We start from the raw sequence: 13,480 nt of genomic DNA on the forward strand, positions 1-13,480 counted from the left end.
GATGGCCAACTTAGTGAAATGTAGCAAAGGAGTGTTTGCATGTTGTATGCTAGAACGGTTTCTATTCTAGGTGAAAATGGCGTGAATTGTATGCATTTGGTATCAGTGGCCATGCAGGCCTTATCAGACTGAAAAAAACTCTTTGTTACTGGCTGCTTATACAATGAATTACAGTGGAAATCAGAACTGTGAATAAATGATAATACCTATATTGCCAATACTAGTCATGGTACCAATACATGTATTATAAATGTAAAATATTTAGTATTCTGCAGTATTTGTGTAACTGCCATATTGTGACTAAAGATAAGAGGTGTGAGAAGTTCATTCAGATGGGAGAATGGGTTGCTGCTGTTAATGTGCAGTTTGCTGCTAATTTCAGAAGTATTACAATTCAGTCATGCATTTAGTATTATTTTAGAACTATTTTCTCATTTAAACATTTCAGGTTATGTTTTTGATCAGATGTTTGTCCATAATTAGTCTCCAGAGAATGTCTTAGGTGAAAATAACTATTAGGTTTTTCTCTTCCCTCTATTTCCATTTGTTTATAAATTACAACCTTAATTTATAATGGAAAGAAGACATTTGTTACCCTAGAAACAATAATAAAAATGCATTTTATACATTCTGGTTCCTGCACTTTGAATCTTTGAAATAATCCAAAGAAGTGATGCTCTAAGATTCTTGCATATTTGTGAAATCCATACTGACATGGTGAAAGAGGTACACTAGTATTGACTCCATGATTGTCTACAAGGTGCTTAAAATTGGAGAAAAACAGCAAAGTCACATGTGGATTTGTATGTTTAGAGGCACAGAATGGATATATCAACCTCTCACTTCCTCTAGGAAGCAATTTCTTGTCATCTAAATTAATTTGTTTTTCTTTTCAGGTACTCCAGGTATCATCTCCTCACCATATGCAGGGGCTGCTGGCTTTGCCCCTGCCATTGGTTTTCCCCAAGCTGCAGGCAAGTCCTTTTTAGTGTGATTAAAACCTAATTTTGTATTTTTAGTGCTTTGTCTAGCTTTTAAAAATAACTATTATTGTACTTACTGGTTTTGGAAGGAAAATGTGAGTAAAATCTAGCACACTTTTAATTACCATATATATTTGACATGTATAAGTGAAGGGCAGGTTTGGGGGCCAAGATAATGGATTTTGGTATGATCAGTAGATAAGTTGAGAGTAAAATTTAAGAGCATGTAACAAAGGATCTAAAGGACAAAACAAAGGAAACCAATGCCAGAGAACTTAGAAAATTCCAGGTGGCATAACTGTTTGTATTCACACTAAAGGCTGGATGGATGAGAGAGTAGAGGGGGATCAGTGCTAACAGAACAGATTATACTCTTGTCTTTAACCAGGGAATGGTTCTTTTTTTTTAATAAGAGTCAAAGTGCAGTACTTACATTGACCCGTGGATAAGTTGACTAAGGTTTTTTTGGGAATCATTTTTTTACTAAATTTTCTAGACTTATACGTGAGTATATACAGTAAGTCATTTCTGACTCTTCTGTACTTTTCTTGTCTCTGATTGGAGAACTGAGAATATTAGGTCATTCATCTTTTCTAGGACAGGAAAATGTTTTTAACCATTTAAGATGAACTGTAGTGGCATTGTTTTGTACAAACATTTACCACACTCCAGATTTTGGACTGCCATGTCCATCATCATTCTCCATTGGCATTGGTAGCTAGGACTGATGAGAGTTAATGCCAAACATCTTGAACGCCCACTAGCTGCCTGGCCCTGGTTTTACTGCTGTGAGGGCCAAAGCCTGGTGTTGCTCAATGTACAGAAGTAAGAAGAGGTGATATTTTAAGGTTCACAAAAGTATTTGTATTTTATTTGCCATGCCAATGTAGGCTGAAAAGATTAGTATGTGTTGCTGAACTCAGTGAGGAGGAATAAATTGCAGGACTTTTCTTATTTCTAAAGTATTTATTTAAAAATGCTCCCATGTTTCTATTTATTTTTCAGAGTCACAGTTAAAAGTTGAATTCCATGTGCATTTTCTAAAATATTTCTATGAAACTGTTGACTTTTTCAGGTTTGTCAGTCCCAACTGTTGCCAGTGCAATTGGGCCTCTTGCAATCACCACCTCTACCATGACTGGGCGAATGGCTATCCCAGGAGTTACTGGAATGCCTGGAAATTCTGTTCTGCTTGTTAGCAATCTCAATCCTGATGTAAGGTTAATATATGAAATACAAGTTATATTTTAAGCCAATTAAGTGCATGGCATTTAGCAAAATTTACATTGAGATTGGATAGTAGCCAATATTATCAATGGAAAATATATTTGAAATGACTTATTGTGTTAGTGTAGAGAAAATATGGTGTGAGACACATGCAAGTTGTTTCAATATACCTGCTAGGGCTATAGGTATCTTTAGGGTTCCCTGCTAGCCTCAAGATGATGATGATGATGATGATGATGATGATGATGATGATGATGATATTTATATCCTGCCTCTCTGTGCAACACAACCGGGGCGGCTTACACATTTAAAACAGTTGGGACCCATATCCGAAAATCCCACTCCCCTTAAGATAATTCAGGTAGGGGTTTTTCTTCTTTTTAATATTAATATAGCTTATTAAAAAAAACTAACTTTCTCTGTGATTTTATGCAGGCAATCACACCAGATGGACTGTTTATCCTGTTTGGTAAGTTAGTTTCTGTGCAAATAAAACCCAAAGCATAGTTTATAGTTGAGGAATGAATGCTCAAAATATAGAAAGACTAAGACATCACACCTTTTTCAAGAATTCATGTGACGTCTTCTGCATAGGAAGCTATCCCGTCCCCCAATAAATATTTATTTATATTGATTTATATACAATCTTTCCTGGGATGAGATCCAAGGTGAATATGGTGACTTACAGATTTTCATTTACATACATGGAAGATTCCCTGATACTTATGTCAAATTAGTATGTTAAAATGCTTTTAATGCAAACGTTGAACATAATATGCATGATACATCATCTCAAATAGGTGTGGAGTTGCATAAGCGCATTTTCTTGGTCAGTAAGGAGCGGCGCATGTGAAAGGATTAATTCCTATCATTAGAATTAGGACAAGGTAATCAATTGATCTTAGACATTCTAGTGAAAGGGGCAACCTTGCAAAGTTTTGGCTGTTCCTGCTAGGAAGATCAGAGTCCCTTTTTTGTTCCTTGGATGTCATTGGGAGTAAAGCAGAAGTATCCATATAAGAAAGTAGTGTTTTCTTCTTGCCAATTGGAGGACTACACCCTCCAGCTATCTATTGTTCCTCTCTCTTCCTTGTTTAGTTAGGCATCCAGACTTGCTGAAATCATTGCCCTGAGGGCAACTTCCAGAGCCCCTTCCACCATCTTTTCCTTGCCCCCACCACCGCCTGCTTGCCCACATTAGTTCTCTCATTCCTGTCCTCCTCACTCAGCACATTGTTTACCATCTCTCCTCCCCCTTTCACCACCTGCCCTTCTATCCTCACCTATATGATCAAGTGAAATCATGTGGTCAGACCCAACTAGCCTAGCCTTGACTTAATTGCACAGCTCAAAGTGAATGCTAGTGTTATCAATGTAGATGATAAAGGAGCAGGAAGAGAGATTAATTGAGCAGATTTTGTTGGACTGAAGTTTTCAAGTGCCCTATCAGCATTGCTACAAGGTCTGTTGGAAGGCTGGTAGGAATGGAATGGCACATATGCAGGCCATCCCACCTCTCCCTCCAGTGATTCCCCTTGGTATGATTCAGTGTCCAGTTTTTGAAGGCATCTCAGGCAGCCAGGGAAGTAAAAGCATTTAGTTAAATTAGAAAAAGACCTGTCCTCCTGGCTTTGGCCATCAGACAAGAGATACACCTCATCTCTGCTATGATGCTCTCTGGCCATCAGATAAGGGGGCAGAATGGACACAAGGAAGAAACCAGTGCCTCAGATGCTTGTGATGCAGTTTTGAGCCCAGTGCTTTCTCATTTTTGAACGAAGTAATTTGGGGTTTTGTTATCCCCCCGCCCCCCCCCCCCGCCCACATCTGGATTGAAAGGTGTTGGGTCTGAACTGGCTCTAATGTCTTTCTAAAGCAGGGTGTTGGCAGGGTCCACAGTGGCCTGCTTTTTAAAATAAAGGTCTGCAGGACTTAGAAAAGAAGATGGAGGTGAATCTCTCCAATTTAAGAGCTCCTCCTCCTTTTCTACTGGCAAAACTTATTCATCCAACAAACGCAGTAGAAAATGTGCCGTGAGTGAGCTCTTATCAGTGAGGAGCAAGGACCAAAAGTCCAAATTGGGGTGGGAGAAAGTTCATTTCCATTTGTCCCTCTGCCTGTATGTGAGTTTTTTCTTCGTGGTCTCTGCAAATGACACAAATGGGTTAAGTCTGTGCCTGCACAGCTAGTTCGGAAACTTGTAATATCACTAAACAGAACTTCAGTTGCAACTTTTTAGCTCCATCCACCCCTATAAAGCCCCTAGAGTTCCTGCTGTTTCTTCAGTTCTTTTGTCCACCGCGATAGCAGCTAGGAAGGAACTTTGCTCTGTTAAAGTTGCTTGTTTCACTGTTGGATTGACCTAACAGCTTAAACTTCAACCTTTTTTCTGGATTTTGGCCATTCTTTTGGACTGCAGATTTGAGGTTGTTGCTGATTGCTCGACCTTGGACTGTCTGACTTACGATTTGTTCTCTGATTTTGCTTCTCAACTCTGTGGAAAATGGCTTAATTCAAGCAATGTGACAAATATGGTGTCAAGATCCCCACTTCTGATCTTCATGATTGGTGTTTTGTGCTTCGGGGAAGCCCACAGAATATCAAGACTTGCCCGCATTGCAAGGTTATGACAACCCAGGCCCTCAAAAACCAGGCCCTGAAACTCAAGGTGGCCTTATGGAAGCAAGCCGAGACTGACCTCTGCTCCCACAGCCCAAGGCTCCTTGGCTGAGGCCCCCGCTACCTCCGGTAAAGATAGGAAAAAAGACAGAGGAAGGCCCTGGCAAAAGTCTTCCAAAGACAAGGCAGCTTCCCAGTCTGAGAAGGACCAAGGGGATGAAGGGTCCAAAAAGTCCTCTAAATGGAGGCACCCAGAGGATAAGTCTTCCCGTTCGAAGAGGGATAGACCAGCTGACCATTCGACCTCTAAGAGGGCACTCTGCTTCCCTGCTGGGGAAAATCAGCCATGAAGAACCTGTGACTTCAGCTGAATCTCCACTTGTAGCTTCTCTGCCCTGGCTTTAAACACTCTCAACTCCATCAGGTAGCAATTCCCAGGTCGTCCACCTCGATACTAAGTCAGAGGGAGAGATCTGGGAACCAGAGCCTCTGACTAACCCTGTACCCAGCCAGTCAGGTGGCATCAAGAGCCCGTGGGCTTGAATTCAGGAAAGCCCTCGGGCTCAAGCCTTTGATAAGCCCCCTCAGAGGGACCAAGTGACCCTTGGGAGCAAGACGGACAAAGATGCTAGGCTGGAGGATGAGCCTTCATTCCAAGATTATTTCCTCCAGCATTATCCAGACTTGATCTGCGACTTCAACAGTGGCCGATACCTCCTGCCAGTCAATGTTGACCAACTCTGCCGTAATCTCCAGTGCTCGAAAGCTCAGTTGCCTTTTCCTCTCTGGCTGGTAGCTAGGGCCTCCACTCTGACCAGACTTCTGGTTCCACCTCAGTGTGAGTCACTCTACTCTTGGCCTCTCCTGAAGATGTATGAAGACTCCAAGGTCAGCTTGATCTCTGAAAGTATCTCACTCTCCAACACATGAGTCAGATGTGGAAAAGCCATCGATGCCAGTGCACCTAGTCGACTTGGCCTCCCCTCCAGATGACATCAGGTCATTTGCCAACCAGATAGTCCATATGGCCAATGCCCTTGAGATTGAGGCCAACTGTACTGATGGGGAAGTGGTTGACTCGACTGAGTGAAGAGTCCATGAGAAGGTTCCAACTCCTCCTTCCATTGGATGCCTCCCATCGCTGGAATAGATTGCCAAGCACTCTTGGACGACAAGTGTGCTTATTCCTATTCTGTGTGATGTTCCCACTTAGTTCTGTTTTAACTAAGTTGTATACCTATTGCTGTTTTTATTAAAACATTTTATAGAGTTTTGGAGTAGTTGAGTCAAATCCTGCAATTGATGAGTTGATCTTTTGACTAGCATAAGATCAGAATAAGACCAGTTGATCAGCCTCCTAATTTTTTGATACTTTGTTTAAAGATATCTTTAGTATAACACAGATGTGATATTCCTCTACAACATATGATAACCTGAATGATATTGTTGCACAGCATGCATTAAAAATGTGTTTTACTTTTGCAGGTGTTTATGGGGATGTCCATCGTGTAAAAATCATGTTTAATAAGAAGGAAAATGCCTTAGTTCAAATGGCAGATGCAACACAAGCCCAGCTAGGTATTAACGATGTCAATAAAATATAGCTATTGTAATTCATAGAATGTACTGTATCTATTATTATAGAGTCATTTTCAAAGAAGTAGCCATGTTAGTCTCTTGCAGCATAAAAAGGAGGGAAGGGAAGGGAAAAAGAAAGAAAGAAAGAGAAAGAAAGAACCATTAAGCACCTTTAAGACTATTTTTTATTTTATTTATTTTTTATTTTAGCATGAGCTTCGTCAGATGCAATACAAAGTGATATTAAGTCTCATAAGCCTACTTCATCACATGAAGTACAAAGTGATATTAAGTCTTTAAGTACAAAGCCTATTTATACAGTTGTGGTAGTGGGATTGAATGTAATAGGATCCAGAAAGATGCAAATCATGTCAGTTGCCCTACATGTTCAAAGGGCTGGTCCTCTCGTAGTACATTTTGTTCCTCTTCCCCAGTTATATAAATATGTTTTATACTTGAGGCTTTAATATCACTCAATACTGCAGCCAAAGAAGTGAGTTTATATCCATGAAAGCTTATGGTAAAATAAAAAAACCAATTTGACTTTAAAAGCTGCCACATATTTTCCTTTCTTCACCTCCCTTCTTCCTTTCTCTGTTATAGTGGCTTGTTAATTTTAATGTGGGAAAGCAAAAAAATTGCTTATCAGAAGTCAGTTTCCCTGGGAACCTGAGAGTTTTGAACTCAGGGATCCTCTTACATTCTATCCTTTCTAGATCCTCTTACATTCCTTCCCTACCTCTTACTCCTTTTATGCTGTAGTTATTGTATTCTTCATTTCTGTTAAGGTTTCCTGTGGCAGTTACAGTGTACCATTAATTTTAGTATGGCATTAAAAAACCTAGCTTGTTTAAGTGTTTCAAATTAAATTTCTCTGTTCCACTTCCTCAGAATGTGGATTTTAACCCAAAAAAGTAGAATTCAAAGGCATACCTGTGTTAGTCTTGAAAATCAGTGTGCAAATGTTATTTTGTAGCACTTTTGAGACTAACTGAGACTAACTGAAAGAAGAAGAAGCTTGTAGCATCAGCTTTCATAGACTCGAGCCTACTCCTTTAGATTCGTGTTTTTGCATGCATCTGAGGAAATGGGCTCAGGTCTAAGAAAAGCTAGTGTTACCAGCTTCTTTCTTTCAGTTAGTCTCCAAGGTACTACAAAATCTTTGCAACCAAAAAACTTGTTTCCTAATTAGTGCTTAATGTGGTTGCAGATTGCCTAATTCTCCACATTTAATTTGAAAGATATATTCAGACGATTATATGAGGAATCTTAACTTGACCGAAAATGTAAAGATCAGTAATTTTCGAAACATGCAAAATAACTGAGAATGATGGTAAGTTGTAATTCATTCACTAGGTGATTTGATACGTGTATTTTAGAAAATATAGATTCAGTTGAGTAGTGATTATATATTCTCTCCCCATGCCTTAACCTCTTCACTTAATGTTTTAGCCATGAATCATTTAAATGGGCAAAAAACTTTATGGAAAGATGCTGCGTGTTACACTTTCAAAGCATCAGACAGTGCAACTTCCTCGTGAGGGGACAGGAGGACCAAGGTCTGACAAAGGATTACAGTAATAGTTCTTTGCATCGCTTTAAGAAGCCTGGTTCAAAGAACTTCCAAAATATCTTCCCACCATCTGCCACTTTGCACACTCTCCAACATTCGTAAGTATGCTGATGTTCTGTAAGTATATGAGGGGCACCAGCCAGAAATAATTTTTACCTAATCCAGAACAGAAATTACTTTCCCCCAGAATTAAAAATGCAGTTACACAACAGTTACAGTTTGCTTCCTTTTACATGTTTTAAGCCAAAAAACAGCTGCCTGATAGTAAAGTTAGCCCTGACATTTGCACTGGACTAGAGATGTTTGAAGTATCATGTAAATTTGGAGTTGCAGAACATTTTTTCAGCAGAAAATGTGCTATTTATGAAGTGAGCCGAGTGGTGTAGTATTTTTGAGGATGGACTAGAACTTTAGGAGACCAGACTTTGCATCCCTGGTCAGCCATGGAAGCATACTGGGTGACCATGGGCACAGTCACTCTCTTCGCCTTAAGAGTAAGAAAAATGGCAAACCTCTAGAGAAATTGAAATGACTTTCATTGCAAAATGACAGAGAAAAACCTACATGCAAACAACAAAATATGGGACAGTTAAAATTAATTTACCATGATACAGTCGGGACATTCCTTCTGTGGGCTGGCATCTGCATATTGGAAGCACCTGCCAGATGGGCCCATACCATTCTCTTCAGTGGCGACTTGCATGCAGACACACCCATGGTCACATGTGTGTTCCTCAGAACAGTTGTATCTGTTATAAGCTGCAGTAGAATGGGCAGATATGCCATGGAGCCCAGTAGCTCCCCAGAGATTTTTGTGTGGGGCCTTGATCCCTCTGGTTCCTGAGATTTTGTCTGCATCTGAATTTGTCTTTTAGATAGGTTGTAGCATTAATATTTAAAAAAATACAATTTAACAATCAAGTATCTGCTCCCACTTTCTCTTCTGACAGTGACAACTGCTCAACAGTGGAATGGATTGTGTCCAGTATGGTGGACTGTTTCACTGAGAGTCAGTATGGTGTAGTTTGAGCATCAGACTGTGACTGTGGAACTCAGGATTTGATTCCTAACTCGACCATGGCAATCCCTTGGACGAGTGCGAAGTCAATACTCTTAGCCCCAGAAAAACCTTTCTAGGGCTCACCTTGGGTCACCATAAGTTGGAGACGACTTGTAGGCTTCTTGTTGGGGTCTTTAAACAGAGATTTGGTGGACTTTGTCATGAGTGCTTTAGTCATGTTTTTCCTGTCTGTAAAGGGGTTATCATGGGCTAATATCCACATTAATACTCTGATAGAAATGGGTTGGTCCATGAAAGGTGATGCGGTGATGCATTGGTTAGCCTTAAACGTGCCGTAAGACAGTTCATTATTTTTCTTTATTGTTTAACCTGGTATTTAACTGATCATAGGGATTTGTCTTTTACAGACCTTCTGTCACAGTTGATGACCTAAAGAATCTTTTTGCTGGCACTGGCTGTATTGTGAAAGCTTCAATTCTTTCCGTAGTTTACACAAAAACTTGCTTAAATTATGAGGGAAACACATCATTAATACGTATGGCAGTTTGATACGAATGGTCAGGAAATGAGGAATAATATTAATCAAAATGTTTAGTCTTGTAACAACAAACATATAGTTGCTCCAGCTTGAATATGCTCTTGTTCTTGCATTTTCCACTGTAAATAAAGAGGCAGAACTCTACAATATGCAGGAAATCTGACCAAATACCATCTCAAGTTGAAATGGAAGGGAGATCTGTTTTGTTTGGAGGCACATCCAATTAGTAAACTCAGTTTCCAGCACTAGGCCTTTTTCTGAGGTGTATCAGGATGAAATACCGTATATACTCGACTATAAGTTCGAAAAATGTATGCCCCAAAAATGGACTCCAAAAATCAAGGATGACTTTGTGAAAGGGGCAATAGGTTTTGTCTTTGATAAAAGTTCATAAAAAGTGCCACCCTCCTCTGTTGCCAAGTAAAACAGCCCCTGTTTGAGTTCCCGGTGCCGGCAGCCTCCCTGTGTGTGTGTGTGAGTGTGTTGTGTGTGTGTGTGTGAGAGAGAGAAGAGAGAGAGATCCTTCAGCCTTCCCTCGCAGCTGGAGCTAACAGCTGCTGAGAGAAGGGACGCAGAGTGAGGGAGCATGCCCAGGCTTGGATTCCGTTTTTGCAAGCCATGGGTCTGGAAATGCTGGGCTTAAAAGCAGGGAGAAAGAAAGGTGGTGGTGTCCTCTTTTTTATTTTGTTAGCAGTCTGGAAATGGCTGGGTAAGCAGGGAGAAGCAAAGGCTGGTTGGTGTCCTTTTTTTATTTTGCTAGCCAAGGTCTGGAAATGCTGGGCTTCAAGGCAGGGAGAAAGCAAGGCTGGTGCCCCTTTTTGTGCAAGCCATGAGCCTGGAAATGCTGATGCAAGAGGTGTGTGTGTGTATGTGTCTATATGACCCCAAGACTGTTTTTCCCATGCTGATACTGTGACCCTTCAGAGAGGTTCAAGAGGGGAGATGTAGAGAGGGAGTGGTGCTTTGTTTACCCCTTAGATTTTTGTAACACATGCCCTCAGCTTATCCACGGGTCATATCAAAATCCCTGATTTTGGCCTCAAAAAAACTGCCCTCGACTTATACTGGGTCGACTTATAGATGAATATATCGGTACCCTACAGATTCTGGATTAAAACAGCACCAGTCCGCTTCATACCAAACTGCGTCCAAGCAGTTTCAACTGTAAAGCTAATTTGCCCCCAACATCTGAGTCTCCTTTTAGCACCTCCTCGAGGATGCAAGCCTGAGTCAAGCTTGCGCCTTTAGTGATGTGACCTCACAACCTTAGGTTTGATGAGGTTGCTGACGTACAGGCATTACCCCACTGGGCCCCCGGGCTCCTATTCTCACTTTGTCTTTTCCGTGGTTTGTGTTTTCAAGTCACCCCGCAGGTTTTTCACCGTATTTCATTACCTTTGGGCTGACGAATTATCTATATGAGGTTGGGTTTAACTATTTTACTTTTCACTTTTGGAAAGATCGCAACAATGGGCTCATCCAGTTGGGCTCTGGAAGAGGCAATCCCGGCTCTTATTGAGCTTCATAATCATGACCTTGGAGAAAAACCATCACCTCAGAGTTTCCTTCTCCAAATCTACAATTGACATTTCTGTGACCTTTTCCATTTTAAGACCCAGTCCACCCATACCAGTAAATCTTCAGACAGAGACTGGAGTAGCCAAAACCAACGCTGCATCCTTAAAACATGAAACTTTGGTGGTTCCGTGTAATTCTATACACAGTAACAACTCAAGGGATGGTCTTTCCATATCTTTTTTTGTTCAAGTGGGCTTATAGCCTCCACAAAAATTTTCTTCTATATATTAATAACATTTCGTAGAACCTCCTTTTCTAATGAATTTCAGGAACATATTTTCGGTTTTATTCCAAATATGTTCCCCAACATCTTCTGTGTCCTGTTATTAACTGTTCCGGCTTTTTCAAATAGATTTAGTGGATGGCCTTTAAACAACCAAGAATTTTATTTTCTGTAGGAAGGGGGTATTTCTTTGACCAATCAAACTAACTGTTATCAGCACCTGTTTGTAACATTTTGGAATAGGCAGTGCCTTCTTTCTCCCATGAAGTAAAAATAATGTCCAGATATACTATGTGATTGATAACGATAATTGTCTTAATGTGATCAAAAGTGATCACACTTTTAACTTGTTTAATTAAATCATGTGAGAGAGGTTACTGCTTTTAGTACTATGAAATGATGTGTAATGGAATTTTGGAGAAAATGAAAGGAAAAGTATGTCCTGATTTCAGTTTTGTACATTTTTTCAGAAAAAAAAAATGTTTTACACTATTAAGGAAAAAAATTCAGGTCTGTCATATGGTTTGACAAATTTTTAGAAAGGTTATTTTTGGAAGGTCTGTTTTTTAAAAATATAAAAATTAAACCTCAAGGGTTTTTTGTACCACTATTAATCTCTAATACTTAAAATCAGAATTACTGTGTATTTACTTAAATTCTTATGTGCCTTATTAGTTGGCTTATAATGATACACATAGTTTAGAGTGTTTATCTGAAGTATCTTTGAACTGTATTGTGGGGCTTGGTGAGGTTTATCCCCTTTGTCTTTAGTTTTTTAAACTGGTGATTTCAAAAAAATGTTTTATAAGTAATAGTCAAATCAAGATTTTTGGTGCTTTGGTACAGGGATGGGGGGGTAGGGACTGAAGATAAACTCAGTGCCACATCGTTATAGGCCTTTCACAATATTTTTGGGAGTTGCAGTTGAATGATAACCACTGTTGGGTTCTAAGAATGTTCTTCAGTTTTTCTGGATGATTATCTAACCTGTTGAGCCCACTGGCTCTTTCAGGAATAATTTTGCCTCAGGTGATACTTTTCAACCAACAGTAACTGGGCGTGCTGTACTAAAATTGTAAGAACTGGACTTTTTCTTCATAAAATACAAAAACAAAAAAGGGACATTTGCATCATATGTGGTTGGGGCTGTTAAAAGGATATAAACTTCAATAACTGAATAGTGAAGAGGCAAGGTTCTTGGAGAATTTCACTTCTAATCATCGTTACTACTTGGGCCAGGGTTAGAAATATAGCCAAATTATGGAAATCTTAAGAGATCCCATTCATGGAAAAATTTTGGATGATTAAAAGTAAAATTGAATTATAAGTAGAGCTGGATTAGGATATCTTGTGTTTTTGGTAAAACAGAATAGAGATGGGAAAAGAAAAGAAAGGAAGATTTGGGAAAAGGGTTATTTGCTAAAGTATATTGGGAAAAGAATGGAACATTAATATGGTGGCATTAATTAAGCATTTTGAAATAAGAAGCGAAAACTTCTTAACTTATTGAAAACTTTTAGCAATTATTTAGTGAAAGCTGAGGACTCAAAATGGAATTTCTCAAAATTAACCTTCTCAACTTTATTTTTCTTTTTGTTGACAGTTTTTGATAATAGACTTACAGGAAGGAGATGGATAAAGAATTCTAAAATGTACTTTAATCACAAAGACTCTATTTTATTTTAATAAAATTGGATTTCCTTTACTCGGTACAAAAAAAGTTGAAGGTCTGGAATATGAAAAGGAAATATTGTAGTAAAAACAATATTAGTTTAATTAGAAGTTAACAAGGAGATTTGACAAAAAAAGCGTTTTGTTTATTTTTTTCTTTAATTTTTCGGCAGATTATTCCAAGAATAGGATAGTGAAATATATTCGTTATTTACATCAACTTAATAGTGGCATTTCGGAAAAAAGAAATTTTTGATGTTTTGTATATACCTTTCTTGGTATAACAAGATTAAGGGACTTACATATTGGCTTAGGAGGTTAAAAGATTTTGAAAGATCACAGAAATTTCCTAAAGAGGGTTAAGGAGAAAATTTTTGGAAAGTCAATTTTGGACATTAAGAATTAAATCAGTTACTAAATAGATGAAATTTTTTTATTTTCTTTGTAATGGAAATTTTTTTTAATGTTT

The 13,480-nt window shown here is 39.0% G+C and overlaps 1 pseudogene; it reads left to right on the top strand.

Annotated features, from left to right (window-relative positions):
* Positions 1 to 892: 892 nt before the first annotated feature.
* Positions 893 to 13,480, top strand: part of LOC121920542 — an 18,878-nt pseudogene continuing 6,290 nt past the window's right edge.

Source organism: Sceloporus undulatus, chromosome 2, assembly GCF_019175285.1.
Source record: "Sceloporus undulatus isolate JIND9_A2432 ecotype Alabama chromosome 2, SceUnd_v1.1, whole genome shotgun sequence".
NCBI classification, from domain to species: domain Eukaryota; kingdom Metazoa; phylum Chordata; class Lepidosauria; order Squamata; family Phrynosomatidae; genus Sceloporus; species Sceloporus undulatus.